Source organism: Oncorhynchus mykiss, chromosome 4 (assembly GCF_057628025.1).
Source record: "Oncorhynchus mykiss isolate SJ-2025 chromosome 4, ASM5762802v1, whole genome shotgun sequence".
In the NCBI taxonomy this organism is placed as follows: Eukaryota; Metazoa; Chordata; class Actinopteri; order Salmoniformes; family Salmonidae; genus Oncorhynchus; species Oncorhynchus mykiss.
The window spans coordinates 11,074,877-11,092,670 of record NC_143025.1 but is presented as its reverse complement, the minus strand read 5'-3'; the positions used below and the strand labels follow the sequence as shown (position 1 = coordinate 11,092,670).

The 17,794-nt window shown below is 39.5% G+C and overlaps 4 non-coding genes across 4 annotated transcripts; all 4 read left to right on the top strand.

Moving 5' to 3' along the window:
* The first annotated feature begins 14,333 nt into the window (after positions 1 to 14,333).
* On the top strand, positions 14,334 to 14,549 carry LOC118945934 (small nucleolar RNA U3). Its single transcript, XR_005041087.1, has one exon. It is a non-coding gene; the product is annotated as a small nucleolar RNA U3 (small nucleolar RNA).
* Positions 14,550 to 15,336: 787 nt separating this feature from the next.
* On the top strand, positions 15,337 to 15,552 carry LOC118945968 (small nucleolar RNA U3). Its single transcript, XR_005041121.1, has one exon. It is a non-coding gene; the product is annotated as a small nucleolar RNA U3 (small nucleolar RNA).
* A 787-nt stretch (positions 15,553 to 16,339) lies between these two features.
* On the top strand, positions 16,340 to 16,555 carry LOC118945873 (small nucleolar RNA U3). Its single transcript, XR_005041030.1, has one exon. It is a non-coding gene; the product is annotated as a small nucleolar RNA U3 (small nucleolar RNA).
* A 787-nt stretch (positions 16,556 to 17,342) lies between these two features.
* LOC118945872 (small nucleolar RNA U3) lies at positions 17,343 to 17,558 on the top strand. Its single transcript, XR_005041029.1, has one exon. It is a non-coding gene; the product is annotated as a small nucleolar RNA U3 (small nucleolar RNA).
* Positions 17,559 to 17,794: the final 236 nt, after the last annotated feature.

The window sequence follows — 17,794 nt, the reverse complement described above, 5'->3', positions numbered from 1 at the left end:
CATGCAAAACGTCACACATCTCTTGCAAAACCAAACACTTAATTCAAAACTATTTGAACTCTTCTCAAAGTTGTGTTTTTGCATCAAAACTCTACACACAAACCATCAAATGATTAGCTCTTATACACTCCACCTACACACAGATGAGACAAATGTAAAACACCACAAACTTGTGTCTTTTGCATGTTCAGTGTGCAGTGGAGTCCACGGCAGTTTGTCATTGCACTCACACGTACATGTACATGCACAAATATATACAGTATGTATGCATATTCAGTATATACAGTTTAAGTCAGAAGTTAACATACACCTTAGCCAAATTCCTGACATTTAATACTCGTAATAATTCCCTGTCTTAGGTCATTTAGGAACCCCACTTTATTTTAAGAATGTGAAATGTCAGAATAATAGTAGAGAGAATGATATATTTCAGCTTTTATTTCTTTCATCACATTCCTAGTGGGTCAGAAGTTTACATACACTCAATTAGTATTTGGTAGCATTGCCTTTAAATTGTTTAACTTGGGACAAATGTTTTGGGAACCCTTCCACAAGCTTCCCACAATAAATTGGGTGAATTTTGGCCCATTCCTCCTGACAGAGCTGGTGTAACTAAGTCAGGTTTGTAGGCCTCTTTGCTCGCACACACTTTTTTCTGCCCACAAGTTTTCTATAGGATTGAGGTCAGGGCTTTGTAATGGCCACTCCAATACCTTGACTTTGTTGTCCTTAAGCCGTTTTGCAACAACTTTGTAAGTATGCTTTGGGTCATTGTCCATTTGGAAGAGCCATTTGCGACCAAACTTTAACTTCCTGACTGATGTCTTCAGATGTTGCTTCAATATGTTCACATCATTTTCCTGCCTCATGATGCCATCTACAGTGCCTTGCGAAAGTATTCGGCCCCCTTGAACTTTGCGACCTTTTGCCACATTTCAGGCTTCAAACATAAAGATATAAAACTGTATTTTTTTGTGAAGAATCAACAACAAGTGGGACACAATCATGAAGTGGAACGACATTTATTGGATATTTCAAACTTTTTTAACAAACCAAAAACTGAAAAATTGGGAGTGCAAAATTATTCAGCCCCTTTACTTTCAGTGCAGCAAACTCTCTCCAGAAGTTCAGTGAGGATCTCTGAATGATCCAATGTTGACCTAAATGACTAATGATGATAAATACAATCCACCTGTGTGTAATCAATTCTCCGTATAAATGCACCTACACTGTGATAGTCTCAGAGGTCCGTTAAAAGCGCAGAGAGCATCATGAAGAACAAGGAACACACCAGGCAGGTCCGAGATACTGTTGTGAAGAAGTTTAAAGCCGGATTTGGATACAAAAAGATTTCCCAAGCTTTAAACATCCCAAGGAGCACTGTGCAAGCGATAATATTGAAATGGAAGGAGTATCAGACCACTGCAAATCTACCAAGACCTGGCCGTCCCTCTAAACGTTCAGCTCATACAAGAAGAAGACTGATCAGAGATGCAGCCAAGAGGCCCATGATCACTCTGGATGAACTGCAGAGATCTACAGCTGAGGTGGGAGACTCTGTCCATAGGACAACAATCAGTCGTATATTGCACAAATCTGGCCTTTATGGAAGAGTGGCAAGAAGAAAGCCATTTCTTAAAGATATCCATAAAAAGTGTCGTTTAAAGTTTGCCACAAGCCACCTGGGAGACACACCAAACATGTGGAAGAAGGTGCTCTGGTCAGATGAAACCAAAATTTAACTTTTTGGCAACAATGCAAAACGTTATGTTTGGCGTAAAAGCAACACAGCTGAACACACCATCCCCACTGTCAAACATGGTGGTGGCAGCATCATGGTTTGGGCCTGCTTTTCTTCAGCAGGGACAGGGAAGATGGTTAAAATTGATGGGAAGATGGATGGAGCCAAATACAGGACCATTCTGGAAGAAAACCTGATGGAGTCTGCAAAAGACCTGAGACTGGGATGGAGATTTGTCTTCCAACAAGACAATGATCCAAAACATAAAGCAAAATCTACAATGGAATGGTTCAAAAATAAACATATCCAGGTGTTAGAATGGCCAAGTCAAAGTCCAGACCTGAATCCAATCGAGAATCTGTGGAAAGAACTGAAAACTGCTGTTCACAAATGCTCTCCATCAAACCTCACTGAGCTCGAGCTGTTTTGCAAGGAGGAATGGGAAAAAAATTCAGTCTCTCGATGTGCAAAACTGATAGAGACATACCCCAAGCGACTTACAGCTGTAATCGCAGCAAAAGGTGGCGCTACAAAGTATTAACTTAAGGGGGCTGAATAATTTTGCACGCCCAATTTTTCCGTTTTTGATTTGTTAAAAAAGTTTGAAATATCCAATAAATGTCGTTCCACTTCATGATTGTGTCCCACTTGTTGTTGATTCTTCACAAAAAAATACAGTTTTATATCTTTATGTTTGAAGCCTGAAATGTGGCAAAAGGTCGCAAAGTTCAAGGGGGCCGAATACTTTCGCAAGGCACTGTACATCCTTATTTATTTAAAGAATGAACACTGACCAAACTAACAAAACGTGAACCTATACTAACGAGTGCTGACAGGCAACTACACGTAGACAAGATCCCACAAACACCAAAGCCCAAGTTGGCTAGCAATAAAGATTAGGCCTAGTTATATTATTAATGTACAGTATATATATATATTTTATCTATTAGATTAAACAGTAACACATAGACATAAATCGGCACTTAACAATTTTGATTACTGTTTTGATTACAGTTAATAACAATTTTTTCAGCATATTAACCATAAGGCAGTGCAATCTACACCATATTTAAAGTATTATATTGTGCATTCTACAGTGTTTTACTGTTGAAATTACAGAAGAGTCTTACAGTGTAGGCTTAACACACAACAAATCAAAGCTGTACCTTTAATTCAGAAAGTGTCCCACTGAACTGGTGTTGAAATAACACTTTTGAACGTGTTAAAGATGTGACTATGTTGCAGTGTTTCCCATTTAACTCTGGAAAAAGCCAAGAACTTGAGAGGAACGTATACACTACAGGACCAAAAGTAGGTGGACACCTGCTTGTCGAACATGGAGGCATTGTCATGCTGAAACAGGAAAGGGCCTTCCCCAAACTGTTGCCACAAAGTTGGAAGCACAGAATCATCTAGAGTGCCATTGTATGCTGTAGCGTTCCTCCACTGGAACTAAGGGGCCTAGCCCGAACAATGGAAAACAGTCCCTGGCCATTATTTCTCCTATTTCTTCGCCAAACTTTACAGTTGGCACTATGCATTCGGGCAGTTTGGAACTCGGTAGTGAGTGTTGCAACCGAGGACAGACGATTTTTAAACGCTATGCGCTTCAGCGGTACCGTTCTGTGAACTACCACTTTGCGGCTTAGCCGTTGTTGCTCTTAGACATTTCCATTTCACAATAATAGCACTTACAGTTGACCGGGGCAGCACTAGAAGGGCAGAAATTTGACAAATTGACTTGTTGGAAAGGTGGTATCCTATGACGGTGCCATGTTGAAAGTCACTGAGCTCTTCATTAAGGCCATTCTACTGCCAATGTTTGACTAACATGTCAGCAACTGACGTGGCTGAAATAGCCGAATCCACTAATTTAAATGGATTCTGCACATATAGTGTATCTTTCTCAATGAGGATGAGACTGAAGCTATACGCAAGAAGAGCAAAGAACTTATCCCAGCCATGAAAGCTGCCATAGCGCGTGGGGACATCTGCTATGACAGGCTCATTGACCATCCTCCCTCCCAATAGCCTTGAAGGGATGAGAGAGCCAAGCCTATGGGTTTGTAGCTTCAACCACGCATCACACACACACCAGTTGATTAATGGACTGCTGAATGTATATATTTTTTTCTTGCTTTATTTGCTCTTTTCCATATTATGTCCATCTCTGATAAGCTACCCAAAAAGGGTTGAAAATAGTCCATATTAATATGTAGCCTTAGAAATAAGGTTAATGAAATCAATAACTTGCTAAGATCGGATAACATTAATGTATTAGCCATTTCTGAGTCTTACTTAGACAATTCATTTGATGATACAGCAGTAGCAATACAAGGATATAACATCTATAGAAGAGACAGGAATGCTTATGGGGGAGGTGTTGTTGTGTATATTCAGACCTAGAGTGGCTTGCGAAAGTATTCACCCCCTTTGGCTTTTTTCCTATTTTGTTGCCTTACAACCTGGAATTAATATTGCTTTTTGGGGGGTTTGTAATCATTTGATTTACACATTTGATTTACATGCCTACCACTTTGAAGATGCAAACTATGTTTTATTGTGAAACAAACAAAATTGAAAACTTGAGCGTGCATGACTATTCACCCTCCAAAGTAAATACTTTGTCGAGCCACTTTTTGCAGCAATTACAGCTGCAAGTCTCTTGGGGTATGTCTCTATAAGCTAGGCACATCTAGCCACTGGGATTTTTGCCCATTCTTCAAGGCAAAACTGCTCCAGCTCCTGGATGGGTTCCACTGGTGTACAGCAATCTTTAAGTCATACCACAGATTCTCAATTGGATTGAGGTCTGGGCTTTGACTAGGCCATTCCAAGGCATTTAAATGTTTCCCCTTAAACCACTCGAGTGTTACTTTAGCAGTATGCTTAGGGTCATTGTCCTGCTGAAAGGTGAACCTCCGTCCTGGTCTCAAATCTCTGGAAGACTGAAACAGGTTTCCCTCAAGAATTTCCCTGTATTTAGCGCTATCCATCGTTCCTTCAATTCTGACCAATTTCCCAGTCCCTCCCTATGAAAAACATCCCCACAGCATGACGCTGCCACCACCATGCTTCACTATGGGGATGGTGTTCTTGGGGTGATGAGAGGTGTTGGGTTTGGGCCAGGCAAAGTATTTTCTTTGATGGCCATAAAGCTACATTTTAGTCTCATCTCAACACCTAGTGTAAAACACAACACTTGATTTAGAGTAAACTGGACTCACTTTCTTAGTGCTGATGCTGTTACACTTTCTCAGTGTAAGAAATTAACACACTATTACAGTAACTAATTTTGGGTGTTGTTTTAACACTGTATGGTGTAAAGCCTAATATATAGATATTTCCCAGGATGCCTTGCCTTTTCGAGTAAAACCTAGAGTTACCACCCAAGACTGTATTTGTTAGTGACAGAGACATAGTTGTTGAATTAAATCTAATTTGAGTCCTTGGCCTTCACCAAGTGAGTTTTTAGTCATATCTAGTCTTTAGGACAATACGTATATAATAAGGACTTACTTTAATGGCTTAGTTTTACCTGAACCACAGTGATGTTAGCGAAACACTTTATTTACAGGCCACATCAGGCCTGCAAGTCACATTATGCTGGCTTGCAAAGTGATATGTAATTCCTATAGGAATCCAGACGGAGGTAGGATATCCTACAGTTGTAACAAAAAAACAGAAGTGTTTTGGCCATCCAGGACCAGAATTGAACAGCCCTGTTATAGGGGTCACCATTTGAATAAGCCTCATGATATGCTTAACATTTTTAAGTGTTACATTTCTAGTGTTGATTCAGGAGATTAATTAACTCTGCAATAGTTAAACACTCAGTGGTGTAAAAGAATCCCAGTGTTGGTGTTAATAACCAAAGTTGAGTGTGAGAGTGTGATGTGTCAGTTTTACTCAATGGAGAGGAAAAACGTTCCCATCAAAACCACACCCATCATTATCACATTTCCCAGCATCCTCTACAGCAGTGGTTCCCAAACGTTTTATAGTCCCGTACCCCTTCAAACATTCAACCTCTAGCTGCGTACCCCCTCTAACACCAGGGTCAGCGCACTCTCAAATATTGTTTTTTGCCATCATTGTAAGCCTGCCACACACACACTACAAGATACATTTATTAAACATAGGAATGAATGTGAGTTTTTTTGTCACAACCCAGCTCGTGGGAAGAGACAAAGAGCTCTTATAGGACCAGGGCACTAATAATGATCAATCATTTTGCTCTTTATTTAGCCATCTTACATATAAAACCTTATTTGTTCATCGAAAATTGTGAACAACTCACCACAGGTTAATGAGAAGGGTGTGCTAGAAAGGATGCACATAACTCTGCAATGTTGTATTGGAGAGTCTCAGTCTTAATTCATTTTCCACACACAGTTTGTGCCTGTATTTTGTTTCCATGGTACGTGGTTGCAAAGGACACCAGTGTCTTAACAGCACGATTTGCCAAGGCAGGATACTCTGAGCACAGCCCAATCTAGAAATCTGGCAGTGGCTTCTGATTAAATTCAATTTTCACAGAACCGCTCTCTTGTTCAGGTATCGGTAAGTGGACTGGAGGCAGGGCATGAAAGGGATCACGAATCTAGTTGTTTGTGTCATCAGTTTCGGGAAAGTACCTGCGTAATTGCGCACCCACCTCACTCAGGTGCTTCGCTATATCACATTAGACATTGTCCGTAAACTTGAGTTCATTTGCACACAAAAAATCATACAATGATGGAAAGACCTGTGTGTTGTCCTTGTTAATGCAGACAGAGAAGAGCTGTAACTTCTTAACCTGTTATGGCTGCAATCCCGATATCGGGATCGATATGACAACTACCAGTGAAAATAGAGGGCGCCAAATTCAAACCACAGAAATCTCATAATTACAATTTCTAAAACATACACAAACATGTGTCTTATATCATTTTAAAGCTATTCTCGTTGTTAATCCCACCAAAGTGTCCAATTTCAAATAGGCTTTTCAGCGAAAGCACTACAAACGATTATGTTAGGTCTCCACCAAACCGCAATAAGCACAGCCATTGTCCAGCAAAATATAGCATTCACAAAAAACAGAAATAAAGATAAAATGAATCACCAACCTTGACTTATCTTCATCATATGACACTCATAGGACTTCATGTTACACAATACATGCATGTTTTGTTTGATAAAGTTCATATTTATATCAAAAAATTGGAGATTACATTGGCGCTTTAGATTCACTAGTTCCAAAAACATCCAGTGATTTTGCATAGCGACATCATTCAACAGAAATACTCATCATAAATGTAGATGATAATATAAGTTATACACATGGAATTATAGATATACCTCTCCTTAATGCAACCGCTGTGTCAGATTTCAAAAAAAGTTTACGGAAAAAGCAACCCATGCAGTAATCTGAGATGGCGCTCAGAATAGTAGCCAAATTAGTCTCCATGTTGGCATCAACAGAAAGCAGAAAATACATGATAAATGTTTCCTTACCTTTGATGAACTTCATCAGAATGCAGTCCTCGAAATACCAGGTTCACAATAAATGCTTGATTTGTTCGAAAATGTCCGTTATTTATGTCCAATTTGCTACTTTGGTTAGCGCATTTTTGGTAAACAATTCCAAAGTCACAAAGCGCGTCCACTATAACGTGACGAAATGTCCAAAAGTTCCGTAACAGTCAGTAGAAACATGTCAAACAATGTACTGAATCAATCTTTAGAATGTTGTTTACATATTACTCGAATAACGTTCCAACCGGAGAATTAGAATGACTTCAGATGAGCGATGGAACGCAGGTCCTTCATCAGTGAAAGCATGGTCCACTCATGGCTGTGGTGACTATTTCCTGTGTCAATCGACCCCCCTTCACATTAGAGTCATCAGACAAAGTTCTATTGACTGCTTACATCTAGTGGAAGGCGTAGGAAGTGAAAACTCATCCATATCTCGCTGTAATTTCAATGAGACCTTCAATGCCACCTCCAGAAAAAAAAAACAGGAAGTGGAATTTCTCAGGTTTGTGCCTGCTATATGAGTTATGTTATACTCACAGACATAGTTCAAACAGTTTCAGAAACTTCAGAGTGTTTTCTATCCAATACTAAAAATAATATGCAAATATTAGCAACTATGACTGAGGAGCAGGCCGTTTGATATGGGCACCTTTTAACCAAGCTACTCAATACTGCCCCTGCAGCCACAAAAAGTTAAGCATAGCCTCAATTTTGTCCCCCGCACATTGAATATAGTTGCGGAGAGTCCCTGTAATCCTAGATTCAGATTATTCAGGTGGGAAAAAACATCACCCAGATAGGCCAGTCGTGTAAGAAACTCGCCATCATGCAAGAGGTCAGACAAGTGAAAATGATGGTCAGTAAAGAAAACAATAAGCTCGTCTCTCAATTTAAAAATAAGTGTAAATACTTTGTCCCTTGATAACCAGCGCACTTCCGTATTTTGTAAAAGCACTACATAGTCTCTGCCCATATCATTGCACAGTGTAGAATATACACAAGAGTTCAGGGGCCTTGCTTAAACAAAGTGAACCATTTTCACTGTAGTGTACAAAACAACTTTCAAGCTGTCATGCATTCCTTTGGCAGCAAGAGCCTCTCAGTGGATGCTGCAGTGCACCCAAGTGGTGTCGGGAGAAACTGCTTGCACTCCACTATGTCTCCCTGTTATGGCTTTTGCACCATCAGTACTGATACCAACATGAACAGCAGCTACATTTAGCTACATACGGACCGTTAGTGGAGTTCCCACGAGAGAATAACGTTAATGTGATTGGATGTTACTTATTTGACTAGGCTTCCTGTATTTGACCTTGTGTTGTTACTTCACTGAATACTAGATGCTTTAATCTTATTTTTGACACTGAAACAAGGCTACTCAGTAAAGATAAAAACCTCACCCAAATGTATAGCCCCGATGTGAAGATTTATATATATATATATATATATATATAAAAAAAATGTGAATCACATTTTTATTTGGCGTACCCCTGACGACATTGAGTGTACCCTACCCACGTTTGGGAATACCTGCTCTATTGCATTTAAACAAATTATTGTTACTCTAAAAGTTTATGGAATTGTGATCCCTTTAGATACCCCCCCCCCCCCCACACACACAATTTTGTTTACAAAGTTATTTGATAAAATATAGAATTTGGTCTGTATTACTATAGCCCATAGAAACGCATTGTATAATACATTGACAAACACACTGTAAATCAACTACTTTTCACCATACATGCAGAAGGCTCACATAGACGGATGTGGTCGATTGAGATGCAGCCCATGCAAAAAAAACGGATATCTCTAGTTTAAACTGATGGATTTTGATGGGGATTTTTTAAATTATGTGCGTCAATCAACACTAGGTAACACTGGCCAATTTTCTGTGTAGTTATGTAATCTGAAGTTATGGGCCAGTGGTCGTACCACTTTTCATAGGTTTGGGTGTTCACACAATGTAATTTGCGTGCAGGGGGACAGATATACAGAGATGTACAAGGTTAATATGTAAAAAATAAATGATTATTAACTAAACTTAAGGTTTAGAGGTTCTGTTTTGACTCAGGCTTGCATCAAAAGTTTTCAATTACAGTGTTTGTACTCTTATGCAACTTTGCACATGTGCTTTACTTTAAGAACACATTTTAGGCACGGCCGGGTTGAGGGGTGGTGTCTGAATTAGATAGGGTTTGTGGGGGGGGTAGAAGTGATAAATAGCAAAAGGCATGTGGCATGTTGAATACCATGCTGCAGTTCAGAGGGTTGACAGCATCACAGTGAGCACCATTTATAAGAGACAGAGCTTAAAGATGTTGTTTACAATAATGGGTCATTCAATTACTAATGTTGCTCAGTTCGCTATTATGTTCTGCCAGGTTCATCATTTTTAAGTGTCCCGCCAGAATTCTCTCAATTTGGGGTTTATGCTTTTGTAAGAAAAATATATATAAACACCACCATAGTGCACAAACATGACATTTTAAACATGCGTGCCTCACCACTTGATAGCAATAAACATTTAGATAAAAAGCTAAATAAACATTCCTGTTGCACCTGTGACTTTGTTTTGTGTAATAGAGAACAAATAAATGTAGTATGCTAAAAGTCCATATAATATATAAAAAAGACATATTAATAAGATAGTTCACCCAAAAATTACAAAATGACAGTGGCTACATTTACATGAACACAATAATACGAAGATTTGTATAATAGTTTGATTAAAACATTGACATACTTTGCAAGAAGAACAATGTTCCTAATAATCCTGTTTACAGAGACACATCTGAAATCAGGCTTCCTGACGGGACTTTGAAAATGCAGAAAATCAGCAATCAATCAAAACGTACTATCACAGCAACTTTATTATTTTTGGGAATCATTCGATTCTGAGTTTGAACATATATAACATATTTATGTGGAAAATGTCTAGGATCCATACTTTCACACTCTTCTCAATTTACATTAACAACATAGCTCAGGCAGTAGGAAGCTCTCTCACACATTTATATGCAGATGATACAGTCTCCCCGGATTGTGTGTTAAACACAACAACAAGCAGAATGCTCTGTTGCACATGGTTTACTCAAGTATGTTGCGATTTCAACAGCAGCGTTGTTGGCGGCCATGAACATGGATTTCCTACTGGAACGGTCAGTCATGTACTCAAGAGTTTAGAGCGTGACTGTGTTGTAGGGGTTGCAGGTACAGTACCTCTGCATATCCAGAAGAGGGGTGACCTTTGCAAGGAGAAGATCCTTCATACTGTTTGCCTCATCCCCAGAACACCAATCCACTTTCAAGCGTGGATCCAGGCATGTTGCCAACTGAAACACTCCATCTCTTCGACAGCCGTTCTTCTCCGAGAACTTCATGGTTTTAAGCATTTTGTTATGTAATTTGTGAGGCAAAGACCTTTGGCACATGTTATGGAATTAGCTGCTGGTTACAACCTGGTCCACCTGGACCATTTCAGTGGAATCCGTAAAATGTCTCCAGAGTTTCACACAGCTTTCAGATGTTTTTCCATGTCAGTGGCTGTGAGCCTGCATGAGTCATGGAGCCGACTGAGGACTTCTGGTGTAACTCTCAGAATTGACCTGAGCATATTCAGCGAGCTATTCCATCTTGTCACATTTGAAATATTTAGTTTGTTGTGGTCCTCCAGTAACTCTGTATGGTTTGGGACAATATTCTAGACACCTTGCCTAGCACTTGTCTAAATGAGCCAGCCTGCTCTGGGTCATCACGGACAACCAGTTGGATAGTGAGAGCAAAGCATGAACTACGTTCAGGTGGAAAGTTCTTCAGTTTGTCACGTACAGACACAACTTCCAAGTCAACATCCCCATGAAAAAAATGGGCCCAATTTCAGCACACACGTAACAAAATAACACATTTGTAATGTTTTAGTGCATTATCCTTGTGCAGATGCCATCATCTCCTTTGATAAGATGGTGATGACGGAGTAGGGCATTATCTTACGAGTTCCAACCCAACTTTGCTATTTAGTGGCTTTTTTCGTGTTTATCTTATTTTTTTTCTCGTACAGAACGTTTGGTCCCGCTTTATTTGAAGAGCATCTTATGAAGGCTTTATAAAGCTTCAAAAGCACTGCATAAATGGATCACAAATCATCTATAACCGTATTTCATGCACTATAAAAAATGAATAGATGTGAAAAAATCTATTGATGGTTATGTCATACACATGAATCTGTATAAAGCATGATATACATTTATAGATTATTTGTGAATTGAAGCCTTCAGGAGATGCATTTATATTAAAGCAGGACAGAAAGTTCATACCGCAAAGCACCACTGGACATCAGATGGACAGTTACTAACCTCCATTTCGACTTCAAATACAACCCCTGTCAGTGATGTGTATTTATGGATGCCAAGGGAAGCCAGGCTTCCCCCAAAAGTGTACCAATCATTTTTTTGGTTTAACATAAAATAATTTAACTTTTGTCTCTGTGTTTCATAATTTTCCTTCAATTCACAAGAGGCTGAATGTACAGTTGAAGTCTGAAGTTAACATACACTTAGGTTGGAGTCATTAAAACTCGTATTTCAACAACTCCACAAATTTCTTGTTAACAAACTATAGTTTTAGCAAGTCAGTTGGGACATCTACTTTGTGCATGACACAAGTCATTTTTACAACAATTGTTTACAGACAGATTATTTCACTTATAATTCATTGTATCACAATTCCAGCGGGTCAGACGTTTACATACACTAAGTTGACTGTGCCTTTAAACAGCTTGGAAATTCCATAAAATTATGTAATGGCTTTAGAAGCTTCTGATAGGCTAATTGACATCATTTGAGTCAATAGGAGGTGTACATGTGGATGCATTTCAAGGCATACCTTCAAACTCAGTGATTCTTTGACTGACGTTATGGGAAAATCAAAGGAAATCAGCCAAGACCTCAGAAAGAAATTGTAGACATCCACAAGTGGGGTGGCAGGGTAGCATAGTGGTTAGAGCGTTGGAATAGTAACCGAAATGGTTGCAAGTTCAAATCCCCAAGCTGACAAGGCACAAATCTGTCGTTCCCCCTCTGAACAGGCCGTTATCTCACTGTTCCTAGGCCGTCATTGAAAATAAGAATTTGTTCTAAACTGACTTGCCTCGTTAGATAAAGGAAAAATAAAAGTCTAACTCTTGGTACCACTGGATGTGAAAGACAAAGCCAAATCTGATGGTACAACCCATACTGTACAAACAATTGAATGCAAGTGTAAACAACATGTGACTATACTGCTCAGGAAGGAGACACTTTCTGTCTTATAGAGGTAAATGTACTTTGTGTAAATAAATCCTAGAACAACAGCAAAGGACCTTGTGAAGATGCTGGAGGGAACAGATACAAAAGTATCTATATCCACAGTAAAACGAGTCTTATATCGACATAACCTGAAAGGCTGCTCAGCAAGGAAGAAGCCACTGCTCAAAAACCACCATAAAAAAGCCAGACTACGGTTTGCAACTGCACATGGGGACAAAGATCATACTTTCTGGAGAAATGTCCTCTGTTCTGATGAAACAACAATAGAACTCTTTGGCCATAATGACCATCATTATGTTTGGAGGAAAAAGGGGGAGAAGAAGAACACCATTCCAACCGTGAAGCAAGGGGGTGGCAGCGTCAAGATAAATTATGTGGATGTATTGAAGCAACATCTCAAGACATCAGTCAGAAAGTTAAAGCTTGGTCGCAAATGGGTCTTCCAAATGGACAATGACCCAAAGCATACTTACAAAGTTGTGGCAAAATGGCTTAAGGACAACAAAGTCAAGGTATTGGAGTGGCCATCACAAAACCCTGACCTCAATTCTATAGAACATTAGTGGGCAGAACTAAAAAAGCATGTGCGAGCAAGGAGGCCTACAAACCTGACTCAGTTACACCAGCTCTGTCAGGAGGAATGGGCCAAAATTCACCCAACTTATTGTGGGAAGATTGTGGAAGGCTACCCGAATCGTTTAACCCAAGTTAAACAATTTAAAGTCAATGCTACCAAATACTAATTGAGTGTATGACAACTTCTGACAGGGATTTTTGCTAGAATTAAACGTTAGGAATCGTGAAAGACTGAGTTTAAATGTATTTGGTGTATGTAAACATCCGTCTTCAACCGTATCTCACTGGAGAAAACAAACACACACACACACACACACACACACACACACACACACACACACACACACACACACACACACACACACACACACACACACACACACACACACACACACACACACACACACACAAACACACACACACACACACACACACACAGACACACACACACACACACACACACACACACACACACACACACACAGACACACACACACACACACACACACACACACACACACACACACACACACACACACACACACACACACACACACACACACACACACACACACACACACACACACAGACACACACACACACACACACACACACACACACACACACACACACACACACACAAACACACACACACACACACACACACACAGAGAAATCCATAATATTTAGATCGGACAAAATTGCTTTTAGTATCTATTAGTGATCGGTGTATTAGACTAAGCAGAGGGGTGTTGATGATGTTGAAATGTTGAAGTTGAAATGGTATAGTGGAGGCAGTCTCTATCAGTCTTGAGACCACAGCAAAAATCCTCTGAATTTTTCTGACAATCACACAGAGAAACTCTTGGAACAACTGGATGAGGAAGACAGAGACAAATGTGATGGTACAACCCATACGTCTATAGCTAAAACACACAATGTTTAAAAGGGGGTAGAATTCAACACAAATAACCGGCTTTGAAATATGGATGGCTGTCCATCAACATTAGGTAATATTTTACCTGTTGGCAACCAGCATCGCTGACCATTTTTCTCAATTGAGAAACCTAGCAATTCTCCATAATTAACATAATTTGATTGCAACAACTGTTGATGCTGAGAATGCAACACAAACCGGTGGTGCAAATGCTCTTTTCAAGATGCTCCACCTTGATCACAACAACTTATGCACCAAGACTATACTTTCAGGGATCATTTCTATAGTGCGTTACTTGAGAAATGTGTGTCTAAAGTGGTAGATCTCGCTATCCATGATGACGATTCAAGATATTCCCGTTCAGAGCATGAATTTGGTGGTTAGAAATGACCTTGCTCATTTTTCTTCCACCTTTGATGACTGTTCCTTGTTCTTCAATGAATGTGGATGAAGGGAATATGTTCTGAGTGGATGATAACCATGTACAATAAAAGCTACTGAAATGTCTCCCAAATCCTTATCGTTAGTAAAAAAAAACCTCTTGAATCAGTCCTGAGACCCCAGCAATAATCTTTTCAGTTTTCTGGCTTTCGTTGATCTCCATGTCCAGCCCTTATATTTTGCTTCAAAATGAGGAGTTTTAAAATGTTCCTTTCAGGACAACCTTTGACCTTCATACGTAGAAGAACCTTGTACTTTCTAACAACGTTTTGGTAGCTTGTGAGCGTCATAGAGCAAAACATGGTACATGTGCATGTTCGATAGAGTCTCAGCTTTTCATAGATAGCTTTTAGTAGTTTGTAATTCAAACCTTTCTGACTCTACAGATGTTTCTGTAAAAAAAAGACCCGGGCCTGGGCACCTTCGGAATCCGTCTTTGTCTCACAAACACAGCTCTATCTCAGCCCCCGTTAATCACACAGACTAACTCTTGGTACCACTGGATGCAGAAGACAGAGACGAATCTGATGGTACAACCCATACGTCTATAGCTAAAACACACAATGTTTAAAAGGGGGTAGAATTCAACACAAATAACCGGCTTTGAAATATGGATGGCTGTCCATCAACATTAGGTCATATTTTACCTGTTGGCAACCAGCATCGCTGACCATTTTTCTCAATTGAGAAACCTAGCAATTCTCCATAATTAACATAATTTGATTGCAACAACTGTTGATGCTGAGAATGCAACACAAACCGCTGGTGCAAATGCTCTTTTCAAGATGCTCCACCTTGATCACAACAACTTATGCACCAAGACTATACTTTCAGGGATCATTTCTATAGTGCGTTACTTGAGAAATGTGTGTCTAAAGTGGTAGATCTCGCTATCCATGATGACGATTCAAGATATTCCCGTTCAGAGCATGAATCTGGTGGTTAGAAATGACATTGCTCATTTTTCTTCCACCTTTGATGACTGTTCCTTGTTCTTCAATGAACTTGGATGAAGGGAATATGTTCTGAGTGGATGATAACCATGTACAATAAAAGCTACTGAAATGTCTCCCAAATCCTTATCGTTAGTAAAATAAAACCTCTTGAATCAGTCCTGAGACCCCAGCAATAATCTTTTCAGTTTTCTGGCTTTCGTTGATCTCCATGTCCAGCCCTTATATTTTGCTTCAAAATGAGGAGTTTTAAAATGTTCCTTTCAGGACAACCTTTGACCTTCATACGTAGAAGAACCTTGTACTTTCTAACAACTTTTTGGTAGCTTGTGAGCGTCATAGAGCAAAACATGTTACATGTGCATGTTCGATAGAGTCTCAGCTTTTCATAGATAGCTTTTAGTAGTTTGTAATTCAAACCTTTCTGACTCTACAGATGTTTCTTTAAAAAAAAGACCCGGGCCTGGGCACCTTCGGAATCCGTCTTTGTCTCACAAACACAGCTCTATCTCAGCCCCCGTTAATCACACAGACTAACTCTTGGTACCACTGGATGCAGAAGACAGAGACGAATCTGATGGTACAACCCATACGTCTATAGCTAAAACACACAATGTTTAAAAGGGGGTAGAATTCAACACAAATAACCGGCTTTGAAATATGGATGGCTGTCCATCAACATTAGGTCATATTTTACCTGTTGGCAACCAGCATCGCTGACCATTTTTCTCAATTGAGAAACCTAGCAATTCTCCATAATTAACATAATTTGATTGCAACAACTGTTGATGCTGAGAATGCAACACAAACCGCTGGTGCAAATGCTCTTTTCAAGATGCTCCACCTTGATCACAACAACTTATGCACCAAAACTATACTTTCAGGGATCATTTCTATAGTGCGTTACTTGAGAAATGTGTGTCTAAAGTGGTAGATCTCGCTATCCATGATGACGATTCAAGATATTCCCGTTCAGAGCATGAATCTGGTGGTTAGAAATGACCTTGCTCATTTTTATTCCACCTTTGATTACTGTTCCTTGTTCTTCAATGAACGTGGATGAAGGGAATATGTTCTGAGTGGATGATAACCATGTACAATAAAAGCTACTGAAATGTCTCCCAAATCCTTATCGTTAGTAAAATAAAACCTCTTGAATCAGTCCTGAGACCCCAGCAATAATCTTTTCAGTTTTCTGGCTTTCGTTGATCTCCATGTCCAGCCCTTATATTTTGCTTCAAAATGAGGAGTTTTAAAATTTTCCTTTCAGGACAACCTTTGACCTTCATACGTAGAAGAACCTTGTACTTTCTAACAACTTTTTGGTAGCATGTGAGCGTCATAGAGCAAAACATGTTACATGTGCATGTTCGATAGAGTCTCAGCTTTTCATAGATAGCTTTTAGTAGTTTGTAATTCAAACCTTTCTGACTCTACAGATGTTTCTTTAAAAAAAAGACCCGGGCCTGGGCACCTTCGGAATCCGTCTTTGTCTCACAAACACAGCTCTATCTCAGCCCCCGTTAATCACACAGACTAACTCTTGGTACCACTGGATGCAGAAGACAGAGACGAATCTGATGGTACAACCCATACGTCTATAGCTAAAACACACAATGTTTAAAAGGGGGTAGAATTCAACACAAATAACCGGCTTTGAAATATGGATGGCTGTCCATCAACATTAGGTCATATTTTACCTGTTGGCAACCAGCATCGCTGACCATTTTTCTCAATTGAGAAACCTAGCAATTCTCCATAATTAACATAATTTGATTGCAACAACTGTTGATGCTGAGAATGCAACACAAACCGCTGGTGCAAATGCTCTTTTCAAGATGCTCCACCTTGATCACAACAACTTATGCACCAAAACTATACTTTCAGGGATCATTTCTATAGTGCGTTACTTGAGAAATGTGTGTCTAAAGTGGTAGATCTCGCTATCCATGATGACGATTCAAGATATTCCCGTTCAGAGCATGAATCTGGTGGTTAGAAATGACCTTGCTCATTTTTATTCCACCTTTGATTACTGTTCCTTGTTCTTCAATGAACGTGGATGAAGGGAATATGTTCTGAGTGGATGATAACCATGTACAATAAAAGCTACTGAAATGTCTCCCAAATCCTTATCGTTAGTAAAATAAAACCTCTTGAATCAGTCCTGAGACCCCAGCAATAATCTTTTCAGTTTTCTGGCTTTCGTTGATCTCCATGTCCAGCCCTTATATTTTGCTTCAAAATGAGGAGTTTTAAAATGTTCCTTTCAGGACAACCTTTGACCTTCATACGTAGAAGAACCTTGTACTTTCTAACAACT